Below are 25,130 nucleotides of genomic sequence, written 5' to 3'. Positions count from 1 at the left end.
AACTTTAATGCTTCTGCTCAGGGGTGTGCTTCAAAAAGTTTAGCAACGGGTTCTCTAATCTGTTGCTGGGTGGGTGTGGCCTAGTCGGCCTTCTGCACTACAGGGGAGGCGGTGCCCTCCCAAGGCTCTGGAGGCTCTCCTCCAGCTTCCAGGAGGGCGAAAAACCGACTCTCCAGGCTCCAAAGGCCCTTGGAGGCTGGGGAGAGGCCTGTTTCTGGCCTTTCCAAACTTCTGGTAGGCCTGTTTTTGCCCTCCTCAAGCCTCCACATGCGCCCCACGCTTACTTGAATCCAAAAACAGGCTGTGTGGAGACTCCTGAGAGGGGCAGGGTGGGGTGAGCGGGAGTGGGATTTGGAGATTCTCCAAATTGCACAAAATGTTAGAGGTTCTCCCAAACCCCTGCAAATTCCCAGCAGCCCTTCCCTGCTTCTGTGACTCAGTCCTTTGTATCATACTAACCATGGTTTGTGGAATAAACCAACTGGATTTATAAAACATACTAAGCCAGAAAACATGGCTCATGAGTTGCCAATGTTACATTTACACAACATTACACCAGAACCAAACAAACCACATTATAAATTTGTGCACTGTGAGAATCAAACCAAAGTACCATATTTTTCGGACAATAAGACACACCTAAATTTACAGGAGGAAAAAGAAGAAAACAAAATAGGTTTTGGCCTCCGCATGTCGCTTTTTTGCCTGCCCAAACACCCAGAAACTCTGTACATGCCCCATTTTTGCCAAAAACAGACCCATTTTCTCCAAAAAATGCCTGTTTTTGACCTGCAGAGTGCTTCTGGGGGCTGTGGAAGGCAAAATCGCGACATGCGGAGGGTTCGGGAGGCCAAATCGCACCTCTTTGGTCTATAATCTTCTCACCCACTTTTAGAAGAACCCAGTTGCTGTCCCCCCAGAAACCCCATTTCAAGGTCAGTTTCACTGTCTGGCCTCAAAGCTATGAAACAATTCTTGTCATTTGGTCCATGCCTGTAAAACAGGAACAACAGCAGCTTAAATCATAACAATAGTTGTGAGGAAAAACAAAAGATGATTTAAGCCTCCAAACAGATTATAAAAAGAAAGAAAAATACCCTAAGAATGATAAAGAAATATAGTCTTTATGGGGTTCCCTACTTGTCCTCTCCATTTTATTAAAGTGTTTGTCTCTGTAGAATCTTGTTAAAATTTGCTGCAGTTTCTCCCAGGCAACCAAAAAGAGAGAGAGAGAGAGAGATTCTCCTTCAACAATATCACATTCATCATTATGGTTTCATAACATTGGTATTTAGTAGCTAGCTTTTAGCTTATCTTCTGTCATTTCTATATCATGCACACAGACATTTTACACACCCGGCAACAGTCAATCCCCATCCATCCTGTATCCACTTGCCTTGCATGTGCTTTTCCAACCCATCACTCCTACACCCATAGTACTGAGTGTGTAAAAACTCTGATCAACCCTAAATCCCGCCGTCTACCCACCACTGAGATTTACCGTCACATCTCCTTTATTTCAGGCTTCCTCCTCGGTTCCCATTCTCAGCGCAGGATGGAGAAGACCACCGTGGCGACACATGATGGGGTGGGTGGGTGCAATTTGGCTTCTGGCTCCCTGTATGTTCTCTAATTTCATTCCACCTTCCCCCCTTCTTTCTCCATGAAACGTCATTTCCTCAGCAACCACCTGTCCTAGCAACTATTATAGGCTGAAACTATCCCTCAAGAAGAAGCCAGGTTAGAGGCAGGCAAGCAGGAAGGAAGGGAAAATCTTTCTTTCTTTCTTTCTTTCTTTCTTTCTTTCTTTCTTTCTTTTTCTTTCTTTCCTTCCTTTCCTTCCTTTCCTTCCTTTCCTTCCTTTCCTTCCTTCCTTCCCTTCCTTTCCTTCCTTCCTTTCCTTCCTTCCTTCCTTTCCTTCCTTCCTTTCCTTCCTTCCTTTCCTTCCTTCCTTCCTTTCCTTCCTTCCTTCCTTCCTTCCCTTCCTTCCTTCCTTCCTTTCCTTAATTCCATCCTTCCTTCCTTTCTTTCTTTTGATTTCTATGCCACCCTTCTTGAAGCGACTCAGGGTGGCATACAACATTGCAAATACAAACAGTATATGTGAGAAATCTAATTATTTTAAAAGGACATATACAAAACTAATAAAAATCTTTAAAAAAAACCTTATGCAGTCATAGAAACATAGAAGACTGACGGCAGAAAAAGACCTCATGATCCATCTAGTCTGCCCTTATACTATTTCCTGTATTTTATCTTAGGATGGATATATGTTTATCCCAGGCATGTTTAAATTCAGTTACTGTGGATTTATCAACCACGTCTGCTGGAAGTTTGTTCCAAGGATCTACTACTCTTTCAGTAAAATAATATTTTCTCATGTTGCTTTTGATCTTTCCCCCAACTAACTTCAGATTGTGTCCCCTTGTTCTTGTGTTCACTTTCCTATTAAAAACACTTCCCTCCTGGACCTTAATTAACCCTTTAACATATTTAAATGTTTCGATCATGTCCCCCCTTTTCCTTCTGTCCTCCAGACTATACAGATTGAGTTCATTAAGTCTTTCCTGATACGTTTTATGCTTAAGTCATCCACATTCTCCCAATTCAATTATTCATAGGCCGGGGGGCAATCTTGTGGTTCACAGTCCCCATATCCGCTGGCTGAGGTAGGTCTTCAGAGCTTTACGAAAGACCAGGAGGTAGGGGCGGTACGTATCTCCAGAGGGAGTTCATTCCAAAGAGATGGGGCCACTACAGAGGAGGCTCTTCCCCTAGGTCCCGTCAGGAGAAGGCCAACTCTGTGGGAGCTAACCGGCCGCTGGGATGCATGAGGCAGAAGACAGTCCCGTAGGTAGTCTGGTCCTAAGCCATATAGGGCTTTATAGGTCATAACCAGCACTTTCAATTGTGCCCGGAGACATAAGTAGTAAAACCTTCTCTAATCCTTCCCTTTCCTCCCTTGTTTTGAAGATTTCACCATCATTTAGGGTCTTCTCTTGATCCTGAAAGCTCACTATGGAGCTTCTGACCCAGGGGTCCAGGAACTGAGGTTTGGCAACCACTTTTTAAGAGAGGAATGGCTTTGAAACCCTCCACTTCTCTGCTCACAACTGAACACCTTATTCTACCAGACTTGAAATTTTGGGCTTAGATAGCTTAGAACTTCATTGCCTTCGATCTGACCTAAATGTGGTTCATAAAATCATCTACCAATGTTCCTATCAGTCAATGAATACTTCAGCTGCAACCGCAACGATACACGAGCACACAATAGATTCAAACTTAATGTAAACCACTTTAAAACTTTAACCTTAGACTGTTTACAGTTGACCTCACCCCATTCCTAAGAGGTTCATAAGGGGCATGGATAAGTGTACCATTTTGCCTACCATCCCTGTCCTAGGAGAAACCCTTCCGCCCTTCCACCTCTCACAATACTAGACAACACAGTATCAACAGTAGAGACCTTCAAATTCCTAGGTTCTGTCATATCTCAAGATCTAAAATGGTCACCTAACATCAAAAACATCATCAAAAAAGCACAACAAAGAATTTTATTTCTGTGTCAGCTCAGGAAGCTCAAACTGCTCAAGGAGCTGCTGATACAATTCTACAGAAGAATCATTGAGTCTCTTATCTGCACCTCTATAACTGTCTGGTTTGGTGCTGAAACCCAACAGGACTGACACAGACTTCAGAGGATAATCAGAACTGCAGAAAAAACAATTGCCGCCAACCTGCCTTCCATTGAGGACCTGTATACTGCACGGGTCAAAAAGAGGGCAGGGAAAATATTTACTGACCCCTCACATCCTGGACATAAACTCTTTCAACTCCTACCCTCAAAACGTCGCTACAGAGCACTGCACACCAAGACAAGTAGACACAAGAACAGATTTTTCCCAAACGCCATCACTCTACTAAACAAATAATTCCCTCAACACTGTCAGACTTTTTACTAAATCTGCACTTCTATTCTACTAGTTTTTCTCATCCTTCCTATCATCCTTTTCCTCCTACTCAGGACTGTATGACTGTAACTTGTTGCTTGTATCCTAAGATTTTTATTAATATTGATTGTTTCTTCATTGCTTATTTGACCCCTATGACAATCATTAAGTGTTGTACCACATGATTCTTGACAAATGTTATATTTTTCTTTTATGTACGCTGAGAGCATATGCACCAAGACAAATTCCTTGTGTGTCCAATCACACTTGACCAATAAAATTCTATTCTATTCTATTCTATTCTATTCTATTCTATTCTATTCTACTGTCCTATTGTCCCAATTTACCTGTACTACTTTGCTAATGTTTATACCAATGCCTGCTATTTTATCCATGATAAATAGACAGACAGACAGACAGACAGACAGACAGACAGACAGACAGACAGACAGACAGACAGATAAATGAATGAATGAGTTCTCTGAGATATCCATCATTTTGTCATTTGGTTAAATTCTGAGACAATGTTATCTTGGAGAAAGGTCTGATGAAGGTAAGAGAGCTTAAGAAGTACTTGGTAATTGGTATACCTTTACAACACCTGCAGCATCCTGAAGTCATTTGATCGCTATTTGTGGGCTTCCTTTGTTGTTGTTAGTTGCAAAGTCGTGTCTGACCCATCATGGACAATGACTGCATGGACAATATTCCTCCAAGCCTTCCTGTCCTCTACCATTCCCTGGAGTTTATTTCTTTTATGCACACCGAGAGCATATGCACCAGGACAAATTCCTTGTGTGCCAAATCACACTTGGCCAATAAAATTCTACTCTATTTTATTCTATTCTATTCTATCCATGTGTGGACATGTGCCCATACATGTCTGTCCAACATGTGGCAGAACATTTCGTGCCCATATAGGCCTTACCAGCCAACTGCGGACACATCGTTTACAACCCACAACCCATTAGATGTCAAGGTCCTCTTCGGACATGATGGATGAACATCATTCTTTTCTCTTCTGTTCTATTCTAATCTAAACAAACGCCTATTGATTCAGTGACTCCATCCATCCACCTCGTTTTCTGTCGTCCCCTTCTTCTTTTGCCCTCAGTCTTTCCCAGCATTAGGCTCTTCTCCAGCGAGCCCTTTCTTCTCATTAGGTGGCCAAAGTATTTGAGTTTCAACTTCAGGATCTGGCCTTCTAAATAGAAGTCAGGGCTGATCTCTTCTAAGACTGACCAGTTGGATCGTCTTGCAGTCCAGCCCTATAGTTCAAAGACTTCAATTCCTTGGTGCTCAGCTTTTCTTATGGTCCACCTTTCACAGCCATATATTGAAACTAATTTGCTTCTAATAAGCTAATGGGAGAAGTTGGGCTGGTTTAATGACTGCATGATTCAATTAACTGCAGTGATTTGTTTAACAACCGCATAAGTCAACAAACTTCCAGCAGACGTGGTTGGTAAATCCACAGTAACTGAATTTAAACGTGCCTGGGATAATCCATCCTAAGATAAAATACATATAAGGGCAGACTAGATGGACCATGAGGTCTTTTTCTGCCGTCAATCTTCTATGTTTCTATATTTCTATAAATCAGGTGGTGGCTCACTTAGTAACCATCTCACTTAGCAATGAAAATTCTGGCCCCTATTGTACTTATTGCCTCCATTTGCCATTTCTTTCCTCCCTAGACTTAACGATTGTATCTCTCCAGCACACTGTTCAGATTTATCTATATTTGAGCCGCAGAGATCAAATTGACCTTCCTTTTTCACCGTCGTCAATTTGAAGTTCACTAAGTACAGTGTGTGAAATTGTCCCAATTTTGCTCCCTTTCTCTTTGTGTAAGAGAAAGTCATCTAAGCCGCTAAGCCTTCTCTGCTTTCAGCCAACAAAGTGATTGTGTCTGCACATTTCGGTCCGGAAGCATTTTCACCCTCAATATGATTTCAGTGGTCATCGCTTCAAATCCTTCCCTAATCTTCCTCATAATAGATTCACTGCGGATTTTAAACAGAAACAAAAATTCCATTTAATGATTTAGTTTAGTTTAGTTTTATTGGATTTATATGCCGCCCCTCTCCGAGGACTCGGGGCGGCTTACCACATATAAAAAGACAATGTACATCAAAATCCAATTAATTAAAATTTAAGTTAAATCTAAAAACTAAAGAACCAGTTAAAATACATACATATCCACTCAATCAACAAACCCAGTATACATTCATTGGCCAGGGGACAGAATCTAATGACCCCAAGCTTGGAGGCATAGGCGAGTCTTAAAGACTCTTACGAAAGGTGAGGAGGGTCAGGACAGTGAGTGAATCAACTCTGGAATCAACTTCACCCTATGGGGGGGGGGAGAGTTGATTCCGGAGAGCCGGAGCCCCCTCAGAGAAGGCTCTTCCTCTAGGTCCTGCCAAGTGACATTGTCTATTTGACGGGACCTGTACAATGCCGACTCTGTGGGACCTAACCGGTCGCTGGGATTTATGTTTGATGGAAACTAATGAAGGAACCTAGAACTAAGGATTAATTTCCTGACAGTGAGAACAATCAACCAGTGGAACGCCTTTCCTTCAGAAGTTGTGAGTGGGGTTTCTTAAGAAGACACTGGACAGTTACTTGTCAGGAATGATAGGGTCTCCTGCTTGTATAGTGGGTTGGACTAGATTTGTGATGGCGAACCTATGGCTCTGCGTGCCACAGCTGGCATGTGGAGTCATAGCAGGAAAGCAAGGTGTGGCCCTCTGTAAGGTCCAGTGAACATGCACGCACTGGCCAGCTGATTTTTGGCCTGGGGCAAGGCCATTCTGCCCTTTCCAGGCTTCAGGAGGGTTCCCTGCAGCCTTCAGAGTGCATTTGTTTACGTTTGCTAAGCAAGACAGTTGTTAAGTGAATTCTGCCACCCCCATCTTACAATCTTTCTTGTCATAGAAACATAGAAGACTGACGGCAGAAAAAGACCTCATTGTCCATCTAGTCTGCCCTTGTCAGTACAAGGTACATGGTTGTTAGGGTTTGCCATTGTAAACCACCTATTGTAGTCTCTTGTACTATCACTTTAAATATTTTAGGCTGGTTCACCATAAGAAGGCGCCAGTACTCCTTCCCTCAATGATGCTTTAACGCTCATTCGCTTTTGCTTTGCCTTGAGGGAGGAGTGTATTTGCTTAGTGCTTATTATATTGGATGGCTTAGTGCTTGTTATGGATTGTTTCTATTTTGTATATATGTAAATAGTACTTATTAAGCATAACTAAGTCTGTGTCTTTTTCTTTGGCTTTACCACACATCCACACTCTGTTAAAATTCTCTGCTCAGTGTATGTCAAAGGTCTCATAGCTTAGCTATACTGAGACATACCAACAGCCCTTATACTATTTCCTGTATTTTATCTTAGGGTGGATATATGTTTATCCCAGGCATGTTTAAATTCAGTTACTGTGGATTTACCAACCACGTCTGCTGGAAGTTTGTTCCAAGGATCTACTACTGTTTCAGTAAAATAATATTTTCTCATGTTGCTTTTGATCTTTCCCCCAACTAACTTCAGATTGTGTCCCCTTGTTCTTGTGTTCACTTTCCTATTAAAAACACTTCTCTCCTGAACCTTATTTAACCCTTTGAGATATTTAAATGTTTCAATCATGTCCCCCCTTTTCCTTCTGTCCTCCAGACTATACAGATTGAGTTCATTAAGTCTTTCCTGATAAGTTTTATGCTTAAGACCTTCCACCATTCTTGTAGCCCGTCTTTGGACTCGTCTTTGGTTGTGTTGAGTGTGCTATGAACACAACTGAATTGATTTCAGTGCATTTTTGCTTCCTGCACATGCACAGATAACAAAAAATGTTCTGAGGATGCATGCACATATCGCACGCAGGACAACCAAAGCACACTGGTAGCAGCGGTTGTAGCAATCTGCCCCCGCCCTGGAACCAGGGGTGGGTTCCACTTACCATTGCAAATCAGTTCACATTGTGATATTTTACACGCGCGTGCCCACTCTACTAGCACATACGGGCATGTTCCCTAAAGCAATTTGACTTCCATGAATGCTCAGTCGCTTGAATCGGCCCGAAACACAGCTGAGGAGCTGATCAGCTGTGCTTCGAGCAGAAGGAATAAAGGTCAGTTTAAACGTGGGGAGTGGCGGGAGGGGCCTTTTACAAACAAAAGAACAGGAAAAACTTTCAAAAGAGTAAACAAATGCACACATACAAATAGTTAGCCGCGCCCATGGACTGGCACCAGCCGATCCAGTTCAGTGACGCCACCTTCGGGTTGCTACCACTTAGGGCGATCTGGTCCGAACTGGGAGGAACCCACCTGGGGCAGATTGCTCCTATCGCCGCTACCGGTGCGCTGCGCATGCAGCTTCAAGTGCCTTTTGCATGTATCTCAGCATGGTTTTGCTTCTGCGCATGTGGATTCACTGGCTGGGGAATTCTGGGAGTTGAAGTCCAAATATCTTCAAGTTGCCAAGGTTGTGAAACACTGCTTTACCATTCCGGTACGAACCCCCTACTGAACCCACCCCTGCCCAGGACACTCCAACTCTGTAGAAAGAGAAAGCCAGAACTTTCCTAATAGAGAAACTTTTTCCAGTCTTAGGTGCAATGGCATGAATTCCAGGAAGGAGCAAAATTAAAACCTTGGCAGATGAGGTCAAGATTTGTTGTATTTCACAAGTGGTGGCTGTATTCTGACACAAATAAATTCTGGAAGAAAATCCATAAATGGCTACAGGAACTAATAATGCATGTAACAATAGAATTTACTCCAGAGTTGTTCTTACTGGGAATTTGCACAAAAGAATATAGCAAGGGGAAAAAAATATTTGATATTGCACACAACGACCTCAGCTAGGATTACTTTTGCCCAATTTGGGAAAAATACCGAGATACTTCCAGAAAAGGCAATAATAATTAAAATTTATGATTGCTCCGAGTTGGATAAACTTACGTTGGAACTAAGAGATCAAAAGGAATCAGAATATTATGAAACGTGGGAACAATGGTACAAATGGATCAAATTAAGAAAAACAAAGAGGAAGATCATAGGCAACTCTTAGAGCCAGTAGAAATGGAAAATGTAAATATGTAAATAGAGACATAAAAATATGTAATTGTAAATAGAAATGTCTGCGGAGAGGGGCGGCATACAAATCTAATAAATAATAATAATAATAATAATAATAATAATAATAATAATAATTATACTATTGTGTTAAAAAAATACTGTCTGAATGAGAGCACCATGATGAAATGTAGATATGATTGTTTATTTTTCTTTTTTTATGCATCAATGCAGAATTACTAAAAGTATAATTATTTTTATTGTTTTTAAAGAAAATATTTTTTAAAACCAGTAAAGTTTAATTAAAAAAAGATTTGTTTTGTTTGAAGAACAAACTGCTCTTTATTATTTTTGCAAGCATGATTTTCTTTCCTTTCTTTTCAACCCTTATTTTATATTCATTCCTGTTGAGTTTTTATACTTTTTACTTTTTTAATCATATGCATAGTTAAGCATAACACCATTAAAGACAAAAGCACCAGGCAGGCTGGGGCCTACAACAATAATCCAAGTGTGTCATCTCTGGAACTGAAGCTGCAGCAGGGATAATAAAACTACACCTCCCACAATGCTGCTCTCCATCTGCTGAATCAGCTTCCTCCTTTCCTTTTGACAAAGCCATTTCTGACGCCCAGAGTAAACAAGAGCTTTTCAGGCTGACCGGCTGACCAGGTGCCCTGTTCATTCAAGAAGATGGTGTGACTCATAATTGGTGGTAAGTGAAGAGTTGCAAAAGGAAAAGAAAGAAAATGCTTTGGGGGGGCGGACGCTGGTAGGTGAGAAAGCTGGCAAGTAATTAAATTAAATTAATTAATTCGACTTCTGTGCCAACCAATCTCGTAGGACTCAGGGTTTAACCTAGACAGCCCTTGGAAATTGAATTCCCCAAATTAACTACACAGTTAATGGTCCAAATCTTGGAAGACACTCCTGATCCCCCCCTCCCTTTTTCCAATTCAGCCTGCCGTTATGTGGCTAGGAAAATAGCATCGTTCCTGCGCAATGAGGATGTGGGAGAGACCATGTTGACTTGCAAGAACCGGACAACTCCAGCTGGTGAGTTAATTTAATTTAATTGTTTACAATTATAAGCCACCCAAGTCTATGGAGAGGGGTGGCATACAAATAATAAATAAATAAATAAACTCCTGTCGGATTCCAGGCAGTGTAGAACAAAATTGAAAACAATATAAAATAATTTTAAAACCCCGAAACATTCACCCCTAAAAATTCTAGGTTGGAGCTAGATGTTAATCGCTCAATGGTTCCTGCCGGCAGAGGCAGGTTTTTAAGGCTTTTCAGAAAGGCAGGAGGGTGGGGCCGGTATGGATCTCGGGGGGGGGAGCTGGTTACAGAGAGCTGGAGCCACCACAGAGAAGGCCCTCCTATGCGGCTCTGCCAGTTGACATTATTTGGATGACAGGACCTGGAGAAGGTCAACCCTATGGGCTCTAATCAGCCTCTGGGAAGTGTGAGACAGAAGACGGTCTGTTAGAGCAGTGTTTTTCAACCAGCGTGAGACATGGTCAGGTGTGCCGTGGGGAAATTAAACACGGGTCCCCAAACTACGGCCCGCATGCCGGATATGACCCGCGGAGGCCATTTATTCAGCCTGCCGCCAGCCGCCTCCATCTGAACATAAACATTCCTCTCACAATCCCTCCAGCTATGTGCGACAGGAAGAGTGGAGGCACAGGGAATGCTCACTGACCAATCACCTTCTAGGATTCATCCCAACCACTAGCGATGAACCAATAGCCTCTCATCCACACCCAAGAAGGTGTGAAAGCTGAGGCTGCCGTGCACTTGTCATTGTGTGGCCGCGGTGAGTAGTTGAAGTTGCTACTCCTCCCCATAGTCCCGATTTCTAATCCTGGTCAGGACTGGAAGTAAATGTTGCCACCACTAGACGAAGCCTCAGCCTCAGCTGGTTATGTCTATCCTGATGCTGTATATAGATATTTGACCTTTTTCTTTTTATAAGAGGCCCCTGCAGAGGGTGATATACAATGCATCACAATGTGTTAGAGTGTCATTTTGGTTGGTGGTGTGCTCCGAGATTTTGTAAATGTAAAAAATGTGCCGCGGCTCAAAAAAGGTTGAAAATCAGTGTTAGAGATACCCACTCTCCCAATAGCCAGCTTCAGTCGGTTGGCAAAGTCTCCTGGGCGGGGTGGGGATGGGGATAAGGATTCAAGGAAGAAGGAAGAAACAATAACCCTAGGCTAGAGCCATCGTGAGGCTTCCCAGATTCGCCCACGTTTCTACAACACTCCGTGGCCTGCATTGGCTGCCGATCAATTTCCGGTCACAATTCAAAGTGTTGGTTATGACCTTTAAAGCCTTACATGGCATTGGACCAGAGTACCTCCAGAATCGCCTACTACTGCACGAATCCCAGCAACTGATAAGGCCCCACAGAGTTGGCCTTCTCCGAGTCCCGTCAACTAAACAATGTCGTTTGGCAGGCCCAGGGGTAGAGCCTTCTCTGTGGCGGCCCCGGCCCTCTGGAATCAACTTCCCCCCAGAGATTAGAACTGCCCCCACCCTCCTTGTCTTTCGTAAACTACTCAAGACCCACCTATACCGCCAGGCATGGGGGGAGACACCTTTCCCCCAGGCTTTTTTATATTTTATGTTTGGTATGTATGTGCTGTTTGGCTTTTAAATATGATAGGGTTTTATATGCTTCTTTTTTAATACAGTATTAGATTTGTTTCGCTATAATAAATTATTATTATTATTATTAGGCTAGGAGCTGGATTCCCCTGGTGTAGCTCACTGCCGTTTGTTTTTCTTTCCTTTTGCAGGCATCACAAAAAAGCCAGCAGGGTGTGAATCCATTCCTTGCTCAGTCAACGAAAAATGTCCTCCTGCGGTTGCATCGGAAGTCAGAAACCAGGAACGAAGCTCTTGATGAAATAAAATAGAAAGGAGAGCAGAGCGGAAAATGACGGCCTGTTTGACAAATCCTGCAGATGCGGGAAGTGAACAGACCTGAGAATCCCTTATTCTGCCCTCCTCTCATTGTTCCGCTATGAAAATAAATTGAAATAAAGTAGTGTTTCATGCATTTTAAAAAAAATGTGAGTGTTTAACAAAAGGTGATTTGGTCGTTGATGAGGGGTGTGTGTGATCTTGCACTTTGATTTCTTTCTGACAGTAATATGAAGCAATCCAAGATTGGTAGTTTCAGAAATAGGGTTTGGCAGATTGTGGTGATGAAATGGAAACACAATACACTACCTCAGTTTCTCAGTCTCAGGAGATTAAAAGGGTTGTTAGGGTTCTTGCAAAAAGAAAAGAAGAATTAGAAGTTTAAGGGATCTATTTTCTTATTTAATAAATTTCAAGATTCACAAAGCAGCAGGGGTGGGCTACTGCCTGAAAGAGGGGGGGGGGGGGGGACGACGACGCAATCCGGTAGTGAAAATGGGGCTCCACTCCAGAACACCCAATTTGCACTGAAAGATGTTGAAAGAAAATGGAGGGCATCCTGCATAAGCCACACCCACAGTGGGGTAGTAAAAATTCTGTTAGCCCTTCACTGCAAAGCAGGTTTAATGAAAAATAGAGGTGGACTGACATATACTAAAGGTTCTTAAAGTTTTCATATTCATTTTTGTTTTAAAGGTTTCAAATTCTGTTAACAATGAATGTAATCTTCATTATATTTATTTATTGATTTGATTTGATTTGATTTGATTTGTATGCCGCCCCTCTCCGAAGACTCGGGGCGGCTAACAACAGTAAAGAAAACAATGTAAAAAATCTAATATTAAAAAATAATCTAAAAAACCCCGATTTAAGAGACCAATCATACAAACATACCATGTATAAATTCTATAAGCCTAGGGGAAAGGGAAAAAATTTCAATTCCCCCATGCCTGACGACAGAGGTGGGTTTTAAGGAGCTTGCGAAAGGCAAGGAGGGTGGGGGCAACTCTGATATCTGGGGGGAGCTGGTTCCAGAGGGTCGGGGCTGCCACAGAGAAGGCTCTTCTCCTGGGTCCCGCCAAATGACATTGTTTAGTCGACGGGACCCAGAGAAGGCCAACTCTGTGGGACCTAACCGGTCGCTGGGATTCGTGCGGCAGAAGGCGGTCCCGGAGATATTATAACATACATTTATGCTATTTTTGTTATTTATTTTACTTATTAACCTGTTATTTATTAATATTTATTAACCTGTTATTTACTAATATTTATTAATATATTGTCCTTTTTTCACATACGTACACATACATACATAGTACTTAACTTATTTAATGCCACAAGACAAAGAGAAAAAAACAAAAAAAACCCATTAATACTTTTGTTGCAATTTTGTCATAACTGCAGTCATACGTATGACATATTTGGTCATCCTTTTTTCCATTTTAATGTATTTTATTAAACAGTGATATATTTTCCATCCAAAAATCCTTGGTTACTAAAGCAGATATTTCCTTTTAAAATGTTCCTTTTTATATATTTAAGTAACAAAAAAGCTGTTTCTTATTGCTCTGAGCTCAAGATCTACATGCCACCTACTCAATCCCTGAGGAAAGGAAGTAAATAGATCAATACAATTAAAAATATATGAGAAACTGAAGAAGCTGCTTGGATGGGAAGCGAAACGCCTTCAAACAAAAACCAGAAAGTTTAATTGCCTCTTCAAAAGCACCTTTGGGCTAAATATGAGAAACTATTTACTGTACATTTTTCCAGTTAGGCAAGACATTTCACCCACTATACCACATTTTTAAAAAGGCATGTAGGTATAATAAAATACAGCCTCCTCTTAAAGAAAATCATTACATAAATGCAGAAGAAAGGCCTATACAGGAGCCGGTAAAAGGGTAGCAAAGATCCTGTTACATAAATAGATGGAAGAGTGATAGCTAAGATTTAAACCTTGAAGCCTCACTTGTAGATATGATAGATTCCTATATCCTGTAGTTGAATTATCTTAATGCATGCGTAACACTTAATATTGTTATTTAACTGAGCCCTTCAAGGTTCTGCCGTGAGCCAGATACTGAGATGGTTGCAGTGTCCCTGAGGCCAGGCATTTGGCAACCAGTCCCTGAGGCCAGGCATTTGGCAACCAGTCCCTGAGGCCAGGCATTTGGCAACCAGTCCCTGAGGCCAGGCATTTGGCATCGGGCCAGAATATCTCTGAGATCGCCTTCTGCTGCACGAATTCCAGCGACCGGTTAGGTCCCACAGAGTTGGCGTTCTCCGGGTCCCATCGACTAAACAATGTCGTTTGGCAGGACCCAGGGGAAGAGCCTTCTCTGTGGTGGCCCCGACCCTCTGGAACCACCTCCCACTGGAGATTAGAACTGCCCCCACCCTCCATGCCTTTCGTAAACTTCTTAAAACCCACCTCTGCTGCCAGGCATGGGGGAACTGAGACATTTTCCCTGGGCCTATACAGTTTATGCATGGTATGTTTGTGTGTATGTTTCTTTTTAAATAAGGGTTTTTTAATGACTTTTAATTATTAGATTTGTTATATATTGTACTATTATTGTTGTGAGCCGCCCCGAGTCTACAGAGAGGGGCGGCATACAAATCTAATAAATAATAATAATAATAATAATAATAATAATAATAATAATAATAATAATGTATTTACAATTATTACAGCAATCCAGGGGTCACTTGTGACTTTCCCAGCCAGCTTTCAACAAGCAAAGCCAATTGAAGGAGACAACTGATTTTGCTTAATGACCTTGGTAAGGTCATAAAATTAACAATCGCCTCACTTAGCAATGAAAATGTTGGTCCAGATTGTGACTGCCAGTCAAAGACTACCTGTCCTTATTAAGTGCAGACCTAAATCTGCCCTTTACTTCTTAGAATTAACCTTTTTATTTAATTGCTCAATCACAATAGAGGTGGAAGTGACTTTGGAAATCTTCTAGCCCAGTCCCCTGCTCAAGACTGCCCAGTCTCTTCTTAAAAACATCCAGTGATGAAGCATCTACAAATCTGCAGATGCCCACTGAATGCGCATGTGCACTGGTCATTCAGAGCTGTGCGCGCATTGTACCGGTAATAGCGATAACTAGGAACCCCATCTGCCCTGTTTATACAACTAAGGATTGTACTCCTCCAGCATGCAAAGCTTAATCTATTTTTGAGCCCTTGAAATCAAAATGGCCTTTCTTGCTTCTTGACCATCATTAAGTTGAAGTTCACTAAGTACAATGGATGATGTGGCCCCAATACTTCTCTCCTTTTTTTTCTTTTTATAATTCTAAGTCTTTCAGCCAATAAAGTGATTATGTCTGCACATTTCAGGCTGGAAGCATATGATTTCAGCGGTCATCGCTCCCAATCCTTCTCTAATCTTTCCTTAATAGATTCATTGCGGAATTAAACAGGGACAGGGTCAAAACTATTGCGGATTACTGTCGGCTTTCCTTTCTTATTGTGAGTCACTTTGGTTCTCCAGAGTTTCTCGCCCTATATCAGTTATGGCAAACCTATGGCATGGGTGCCACAGGTGGCAAACGGAGCCATATCTGCTGGCACCCGAGCCGTTGCCCTAGCTCAGCTCCAATGTGCATGTGTGTACTGGCCAGCTGATTTTTGGCTTGCACAGGAGCTCTGGGAGGGCATTTTTGGCTTCCAGAGAGCCTGGGGGGGGGGGCGGGAATGGGGGAGGGAGTTTTTACTCTCCCCTGGCTCCAAGAAAGCCTTTGGAGCCTGAGGAGGACGAAACACGAGCCTATTGGGCCCACCAGAAGTTGGGAAACAGGCCATTTGTGGCATCCAGAGGGCCTCCACAGGGTGGGAGAAGCTGTTTTCATTCTCCCCAACCATTGAATTATGGGTGTGCTCACATGCTCTTTCAGCACCTGAGGGGAAAAAGGTTTGCCATCACTGCCCTCTATGCTATGGTTTCTGTTGTGGTTGGCTCTGGACCAGCTCCTGCCCCAAGGAATGTGGAGGTGGATGCAGAGGAAACATCAACATGTCATAGGCCTGTTTTATTGCCGACAGAGTCAGGTAGTGCAGTTTCCCTGGATGAAGAAAAAGGTGGGGGTGACTTGGAAGAGGGGGGCTTGGCACACAGCCCAGGAAGCCAATCTCCATTTACTTTGGTCAATTCGGATGAGGAAGTGTTAGACCCACGCAGGCGCAGAATTGTACATCAAAGAGACCAATTGAAGAAATATTACAGGAGATAAGAGAGGCCACCTGTGTTTGGGTGGGGCTCCAGTAATTAGAGCTGCTGATATAAATAGCAGCGTGCCGGCTTGGCTGTTGTGGAAGATTATCTGATCGTTGTTTCTTCAGGACCGTGCCTTGCTGTTTCCAGACTTTGTTGATTTTTCACAACTTTGAAACCAAAGCAAAGTGTGGGGGTCTCACTTCGTGGAAGAAGGAGGGCTGTGACGTTCCTTCACAGCTGCTAGCTAAGTACTTAAGGACTGATTAAGGGGATTGTTTCTTTTGAATTTTTGTGATAAAGAACATTGTTTTTGAACTTTCAAGTGTGTGTGTGTGTGTGTGTGTCTGAAATTTGTACCCTTGAATTCTCGGGAGACTCATACCATAGAGCCCAGCAGAACACTTTCTATGTTACGAGTACAAATATCAAACAACACTAGAATAATTAGTGAGAGACTTATGATCAGATGCAATCTTAATTTAAGGCATTACGTTTTCTCAATTATGGTTTGTAAAAGATACAGATATTCTAATACATTGCAAGTTGAACATGCACTAACAGTATCATGCAGTTGCAAAAAAGTAAATGCTATTTGGGGATGTATTAATAGGAACAGAAATGCAGTTCACAGAAATAAATGCATTTGCATTGACGACTGCGTGACAAAGCGGTCTTCAAATATTTGGAGTTGTTGTTATTTAAAGAAGGGACTACATTTGGGGAGGGGGCACGGAGGGCAGGAGTAGAATATGGGTTGGGTCTGCAGAGAAGTAGATTCAGGTTGGATAGAAGAATTTCTTGACAGTAACATCTATCAACGAATAGAATACAGTTAATTGCCCCCTGAATTGGCATAGTCACCTTCACTGGAAGCTTTTAAACATCTGTTCAAAATGCTTTAGCAGATCTTGCTCCGAATAGTATTTGGAACTGATCACCATCAAAGTATCTTCCATTTCTGATGCTTGTGATTTTATTCCCCTTCAACCATGCACCATAATTTCCCTTGGATTAAGCATTAGCATGCAACCAAGGTTACCTGGGGACTCCATATTAAAATCTCTGCTAACTGGAAATGGCAACCCCCTGGGGTTTAGAGGACACTTTTAACTCAAAAGGATGCTTGGATTAGTTAAAACTTTTGTGGGATTTTATAAGAGATTGGAGACGAGACTTAGTTGCCTTAATTTGCTCCATGAAATATGTATGCTTTTTGGCAGAGAAAACTTTAGATCAGGGGTGCCAAATTTTCAACTCGCTGAACCCTTCATGAAATTTCAAATTGTTCCTCAGCCCAACATTATATGAAAATAATTTAATAAATATCATTTTAACTAGCCGTCCAGAGTCCTTAGGGAGTTGGGCAGCATATAAATCAAATCAAATCAATCAATCAAACAAACAAGAAAAAAAATTACTATCACTGCTAATAATAATGATTAGTCTCATCAACCCTTGCAGATGGAGGGAAGAAATCCAGAAATATGGCATAAACACACACAAACTATATTATATGTAGAGATAAAAAATTTCTAGAAAGAGAAACAGAACATTAAGAACACAGAATTCCCCCCCTCCCCCAGTCTTAAACCAAAACTGAATTCCAGGAAGGAGTGAAAATAAAACCTTATACATGAGATCAAGATTCTTGAAGGGTTTATTTTATTTTATTTATTTGTTTATTCTATCTATCTATCTATCTATCTATCTATCTATCTATCTATCTATTCATCCATCCATCCATCCCATCCACCCATCTCTTTCTATCTACAGTATTTATCTATCTACTACCTACTTACCTACCTACAAAATATGTATAGGATATTAGTAGTTTGTATTCATTTGTTTTGTATTCATTCTTTCTTTTGGCGTCTTTGCTTTTTCCTTTATTTTCTTTATATTAGTTGTTCTTTTTAATCTCCTTTTAAAAAAATTAACTGCACACTCACTCACACGATATTATTTTAAAGACAGCAGCACTAATCTGGGCGACTGCTGCCTACAGTAATCAAAGCTTGCCATCCTCGGATCAGAATCTTCAGGGATAAATAAAACTACATCTCCCACAATGCTTTTCTCTCTCTCTCTTTCTCTCCACCTTTCGCTTCTGGCTCCTCCCCTACACCTTTTGACAAAGCCGTTTCTGCCGCACACAGTGGAGCTCTCCAGGCTGACCGGCTCCCCGTTTCTTCGAATACATGGCGTGACGCATAATTGGTGGTAGGTGAAAGGAGTTGCAGAAAATAAAATAAAAGCAAGCAAGGGATCGCTTTGGGGCAGCGGGAGGGGGAAGCATGGGAACCTGGCAGAGTCTTCGGAGAGGGGCGGCATACATCTAATTAATAATAATAATAATAATAATAATAATAATAATAATAATAGTAGTAGTAGTAGTAGTAGTAGTAATAGTAATAATAGTAATAATAATAATAATAATAATGAAAGTAGAAAGCTGGGAAGTTTAACCCAAACAGCATCTAGAGGTCAGAAGGAAGGGGGAGAAGGAAGTCAAAGAAAGTATACTGCTCAAAAAAAATAAAGGGAACCCTCAAATAACCCATCCTAGATCTGAATGAATGAATGTACTCTCATTGAATACTTCGTTCTGTACAAAGTTGAATGTGCACAACAGCATGTGAAATTGATTATCATTGAGTGTTGCTTCCTACGTGGACAGTTTGATTTCACAGAAGTTTGATTTACTTGGAGTTATATTGTGCTGTTTAAGTGTTCCCTTTTTCTTTTTTTTGAGCAGTGCAGATGGGAGAGGAGAAGAAGACGGGAAAGGAAGGTTGAGTGAAAAGATAATTGAAGTTCAGAATGGCAGAGATTGATAGCAAAGAGTTAGATTGAAGCCAAATGCACTTGGGGAAAAGGAATCCTCAATCTGAGCATTGTATTGTCAGTTCTGTGTTAGCAAAAACTTCAGAAGAGAAGGATTTAGGGGTAGTGATTTCTGACAGTCTCAAAATGGGTGAACAGTGCAGTCAGGCGGTAGGGAAAGCAAGTAGGATGCTTGGCTGCATAGCTAGAGGTATAACAAGCAGGAAGAGGGAGATTGTGATCCCGCTGTATAGAGCGCTGGTGAGACCACATTTGGAATACTGTGTTCAGTTCTGGAGACCTCACCTACAAAAAGATATTGACAAAATTGAACGGGTCCTAAGACGGGCTACAAGAATGGTGGAAGGTCTTAAGCATAAAACGTATCAGGAAAGACTTAATGAACTCAATCTGTATAATCTGAAGGACTGAAGGAAAAGCGGGGACATGATCGAAACATTTAAATATGTTAAAGAGTTAAATAAGGTCCAGGAGGGAAGTGTTTTTAATAGGAAAGTGAACACAAGAACAAGGGGACACAATCTGAAGTTAGTTGGGGGAAAGATCAAAAGCAACGTGAGAAAATATTATTTTACTGAAAGAGTAGTAGATCCTTGGAACAAACTCCCAGCAGACGTGGTTGGTAAATCCACAGTAACTGAATTTAAACATCCTGGGATAAACATATAACCATCCTAAGATAAAATACAGAAAATTGTATAAGGGCAGACTAGATGGATCATGAAGTCTTTTTCTGCCTTCAGTCTTCTATGTTTCTATGTTCAAAGCAAAGGCTTTTTTTTCTTTTGGGTGATTTTTTTCAGTATGCTTTGTTCTGGTGATGTAATTATTTATTTATTTATTTATTTATATTTTGTCAAACAATTATAGGGTGGTAATTTATACAAATAAAACATTCGATAAGTAATGATAAAAAGTAACAAAAGAAGACAATAGGACAGGGACGGTAGGCACAGAGGTGTGCTTATGTATGCCCCTTACTACTGGATGTACGAGGAGAAAAATAAAAAAGGAAACTTTTTGTAAAAAAAACAAACAGCATCTAGGACTAGGGGGAGACATGATAGCAGTGTTCCTGTATCTCAGGGGTTGCCACAAAGAAGAAGGAGTCAAGCTATTCTCCAAAGCACCGGAGGGTAGAACAAGAAGCAATGGGTGGAAACTAAACAAGGAGAGTAGTAACTTAGAACTAAGGAGAAATTTCCTGACAGAACAATTGACCAGTGGAACAGCTTGCCTCCAGAAGTTGTGAACGTTCCAACACTGGAAGTTTTAAAGAAGATGTTGGATAACCATTTGTCTGAAGTAGTGTAGGGTTTCCTGCCTAAGCAGGGGGTTGGACTAGAAGACCTCCAAGGTCCCTTCCAACTTTGTTGTTGTTGTTGTTGTTGTTGTTATTATTATCATCTAGAGCAGTGTTTCCCAATCTTGGCAACTTGAAGATATCTGGACTTCAACTCCCAGAAGTCCCCAGCCAGCATTTGCTGACTGGGGAATTCTGGGAGTTGAAGTCCACATATCTTCAAGTTGCCAAGGTTGGGAAACACTGCTCTAGAGATCAAATCCCCTCCCCCCCAAAAAAAATAAAACTACCATAAACAGAAATGTCCAGATCTTGGAGGGTATTGTCAGTATGTATGATTGGTTTCTTAAATTGGGGTTTTTTAAATTAACTTAAATATTAGATTTGTTTACATTGTATTATTATTGCTGTTAGCCGCCCCGGGTCTACGGAGAGGGGCGGCATACAAATCTGATAAATAAATAATAATAAATAATAAATTCACGTTTTTCCCTTTCCAATTTAGCCTGTCGCTATGCGGCTAGCACAATAGCATCGCTCCTGCGCCTTGGGAATCTGTCAGAGAGCATGCTGGCTTCCAAGAACAAGACATGACGAACTGGTAAGACAAGAGATACCCTGCTTTCCAATGGCAAAATGAGCCTCAGTGGCGCAGTGGTTAGAGTGCAGCATTGCAAGCTACCGTATTTCTGCTGATCAAGGGCTGCCAGCAGTTTGGCAGATCGACTCTCAGTAGGCTCAAGGTTGACTCAATCTTCCATCCTTCCAAGGTCGGTAAAATGAGGACCCAGATTGTTGGGGGCAATATGCTTACTCTCTGTAAAAGAGTCCTTCGGGATTGGGCGGCATAGAAGTCGAAAAAATTAATAAACCGCTTAGAGAGGGCTGTAAAGCACTGTGAAGCGGTATGTAAGTCTAAATGCTATTGCTAAAAGTCTCTTTAGGGGAAAAAGGTTGGGAATAGTAGGAAATGCAGAAGAGATACAGTGGTACCTCATCTTACGAACGCCTCTTCTAACGAACTTTTCAAGATATGAACCCGGTGTTTAAGATTTTTTTGCCTCTTCTTCTGAACTATTTTCACCTTACGAACCCAAGCAGCTGCTGCTGGGATGAAGGGGTTTCTTTTTTTCCCCTTTTTTGAAGAAAGAAAAGGGAAGGGCAGCTTGGAGGAGTAAAGATTTTGCATGCTTGCAAAGGCACTGAAACTGTCTTTTTAAGAAAGAAAAGGGAGGGGCAGCTTGGAGGAGTAAAGATTTTGCATGCTTGCAAAGGCACTGAAACTGTATCTTTTGAAGAAAGAAAAGGGAGGGGCAGCTTGGAGGAGTAAAGATTTTGCATGCTTGCAAAGGCACTGAAACCGTATTTTTTGAAGAAAGAAAAGGGAGGGGAAGCTTGGAGGAGTAAAGATTTTGCATGCTTGCAAAGGCACTGAAACGGAGTCTTTTGAAGAAAGAAAAGGGAGGGGCAGCTTGGGGGAGTAAAGATTTTGCATGCTTGCAAAGGCACTGAAACGGTGTCTTTTGAAGAAAGAAAAGGGAGGGGCGCCCCCCTTGCCTTTCTTCCTTCCCACTCACCCTTTAGCCTAGCCTTGCTTCTTCCACCCGCCCCCTTTAGCTGCTCCTCCCTGCCCTCTGTTTGCCTCCCTTCTAAAGTTTGGGATTTTCCTGAAGGATTTGCACGCATTATTTGCTTTTACATTGATTCCTATGGGAAACATTGTTTCATCTTAAAAACTTTTCACCTTAGGAACCTCCTCCTGGAACCAATTAAGTTCGTATGATGAGGTACCACTGTATATGAAAATGAAAAAATAAAAGACTATGCTAGGAGCTCCGATGTATCTCACTGCTATCTTTTCTTGTAGCCATCCCCAAAATGCCAGCGGGGTCTCCATCCATTCCTTACCCAGCCAGCGAAAAACATCCTCAGGCGGCTCCATCCAAAGATGGGACTCAGGAACCAAAGTCTTGATGAAATAAAATAAAAAGGCCAGCAAAGCGGAAAATGACGGTTTGTTTGACAAAATCCTGCGGATGCAGGAAGTGGACAAACCTGAGAATCCCTTATTCTGTCCTCCTATCATTGTTCCACTATGAAAATAAACTTAAATAAAGAAGTATTTCATGCATTTAAAAGAAAGAGCGAGTGTTCTTAAAAAGACGATATAGCTGCTGATGGGAGGGGAGCAGCGATTGATCTTGCAATATAGAATTGACATTGATTCCCTTTTGACAGTAAAATGGAGCCATCTGAGATTGGGAGGTACAGAGATTTCACTGGGCAAATTGTGGTAGTGGAATGGAATACAGTATTGTACATTCTCTCTCCCTCAGAAGAGAAAAAAGTTCTGTCTTACATAAAAGTATCACAGGTTTAAGGGATCTGTTTTATTATTTCATAGAACTTGAGATTTACCAAGTACTGTACATTTAATGAAAAACACCGGCAGACTGACATTACTAAAATTTGTTGAAGTTTTCATATTCAGATTTGTTTTAAGGGCTGCTTAATACTGTTACAGTGAATTTTATCTTCAAGAAGCATGCATTTATTTTTTGCTACTTGTATTATTTAATAATCTGCTATTAATAGAATACTGTTATTTTTACATATATCCATGAACATACATTCCTCTATTTAATGCAAGAAGGGATTGTTGCCTTTTTGTCATTACTTTTTGAATAGAATAGAATAGAATTTTATTGGCCAAGTGTGATTGGACACAGAAGGAATTTGTCTTGGTGCATATGCTCTCAGCGTACATAAAAGAAGACGATACATTTGTCAAGAATCATGTGGTACAACACTTAATGATTGTCATAGGGGTCAAATAAGCAATGGAGAAACAATATTAATAGAAAATTTTTGCTGTTGTTTTTAAAATATTTTCCAGAGCTTTAATGTTTTAATTATGTTTTTCTGCATTGTTGTGGGATCAAGCGCTTAGTAATATATAATAATCATTCAACATCCCACCTACTTACCACCTGACAAAAGGAAGTACCGGTAAATATGTAAATATGGCTGGCAACAAACTGTACCTCTACCTAACAACACCTCTACTTACGAACTTTTCTAGATAATTTTTTTTTGCCTCTTCTCAAGAACCATTTTCTAGTTAGAAACCCGAGCCTCCGAAACTGTAACCGAAAAAGGCAGGGAGAAGCCTCTGTGGGGCCTCTCTAGGAATCTCCTGGGAGGAAACGGGGCCAGAAAAGGCGGGGAAAAGCCTCTGTGCGGCCTCTCTAGGAATTTCCTAGGAGAAAACAGGGCCTCCATCCTCCCTGTGCTTTCCCCAATTGTACGCCATTATTTGCTTTTACATTGATTCCTATGGGAAAAATTGCTTCTTCTTACAAACATTTCTACTTAAGAACCTGGTAACGGAACAAATAAAGTTTGTAAGTAGAGGTACCATTGTATATCTTGCCTGTTAGGCTATACATGTTCACCCACTATATAACATTTTTTGTTTTAAAAAAATTCCTGTATCTACAATAAAAGAATCTCCAAAGAAGCTTGTTCTATAAATACAGGACAAATATTGTACTGTAGAGGATTGCAGCCAGGAAAAGGATAGCAAAACCTTCAGTCCTAAAAAAGATGAAAGAAACTGCTAAGACCCATATAAGGCCCACAGATGGATTCCTGTATTCTGAAGCTGCTGATTTTCCGCATAGATGCTGTTTCTAATTTGCTTTACAGAATTTTAAAAACCGTGATATCTAACTGTGCTAAATCCATGAAGGTTCTGCTATAAGTCAGACACTGAATGCTAAGAGTTGTCCTTGGATTAACTATTTTAAGGAACAGCAACACTGATTTGGCTGGAATCTTAATTAAAAGCTGCAAATCTATGTTGCATTTTTGAATGCTTGTGCATGTGATCGCAGATAGATTTATTTTATGCCTTCCGTTATTTTGTGCAACCCAATGTGGAATGAGGGGATGAAAAAGATAAAAAAAACTAAATTTCTTCCTTGGGGGAGGGGGGAGTCCAGTTGACTTTTGAAAGCATCAAAGCATCTTTGAGACATCTTTAATTTATTTAAGTCAAATAAATTAAACTATGACCAGAATGACTGAGAATAATCACAAACATTTTACCCATCCTTTAATATTTCATGGCCTTAATTAGGTATAGAATGAGATATTGCAAAACTATAAAAGTATTGAGGGGGGAACTAGTAGGTCTATTAACATTTACATGTTTATCCTCAGAAAGCTCATAAACTATAAATCCGTGAGATTTGGTTACAGTCATGGATTGAAATTAAGAAATGCTAATTAATTAAATTTTATAGATAAGAATATTCAAACTATTGATTTCTTCAGAATGACCATTAGTAGATAACCTTTAAGACAACCCACTCAACACCGTAAAAATCTTAAATGTGAAAACCAAAAAAACTACAATTCCCAGGAGCACAGCGAACGAAGCAGCAGACGCATGCGCCGCCCATCAGCGTCGTCTTAAAAGCTTTTTCTACGCATGCGCGTGTCACGTTTAACTCCTCCAATGCACGTGGTCGAGATGGGACTCACCTGGTTCCCTCACCCTCACAGAATTCGTTGGCGCACAGCGAAGCCAGATCCGTCCGTCGGGCTAGAATTCAACGCAGGACGAGAAGCGTCGGGCCTTACGCACGCGCACTTCCGTTCAATGTTTGACAACCCCGTTATAAACTACCCTCCTCGAGCCCCCTCGTTTGCCGCATGACGGGACCTACGCATGCGCGGTTCTTTCCCGATGCGCTTCCGCTATACCCTT

At 41.3% G+C, this 25,130-nt stretch overlaps 1 protein-coding gene across 4 annotated transcripts in view; it reads right to left on the bottom strand.

Moving 5' to 3' along the window:
• FKBPL (FKBP prolyl isomerase like) overlaps positions 1-25,119 on the bottom strand; it is a 29,505-nt gene extending 4,386 nt beyond the window's left edge. The window contains exon 1 of one of the 4 annotated variants that reach the window (XM_070737694.1): positions 24,905-25,119. The gene's annotated coding sequence lies outside the window, so the exon portion shown is untranslated. Of the gene's footprint in view, positions 1-1,501; positions 1,682-24,904 lie in introns of those variants that run through there. The other 3 variants (XM_070737697.1, XM_070737693.1, XM_070737696.1) reach the window with 3 other exon arrangements.
• Positions 25,120-25,130: the final 11 nt, after the last annotated feature.

Source organism: Erythrolamprus reginae, chromosome 2 (genome assembly GCF_031021105.1).
Source record: "Erythrolamprus reginae isolate rEryReg1 chromosome 2, rEryReg1.hap1, whole genome shotgun sequence".
In the NCBI taxonomy this organism is placed as follows: Eukaryota; Metazoa; Chordata; class Lepidosauria; order Squamata; family Dipsadidae; genus Erythrolamprus; species Erythrolamprus reginae.
This window is presented reverse-complemented; position numbering and strand designations above follow the sequence as displayed.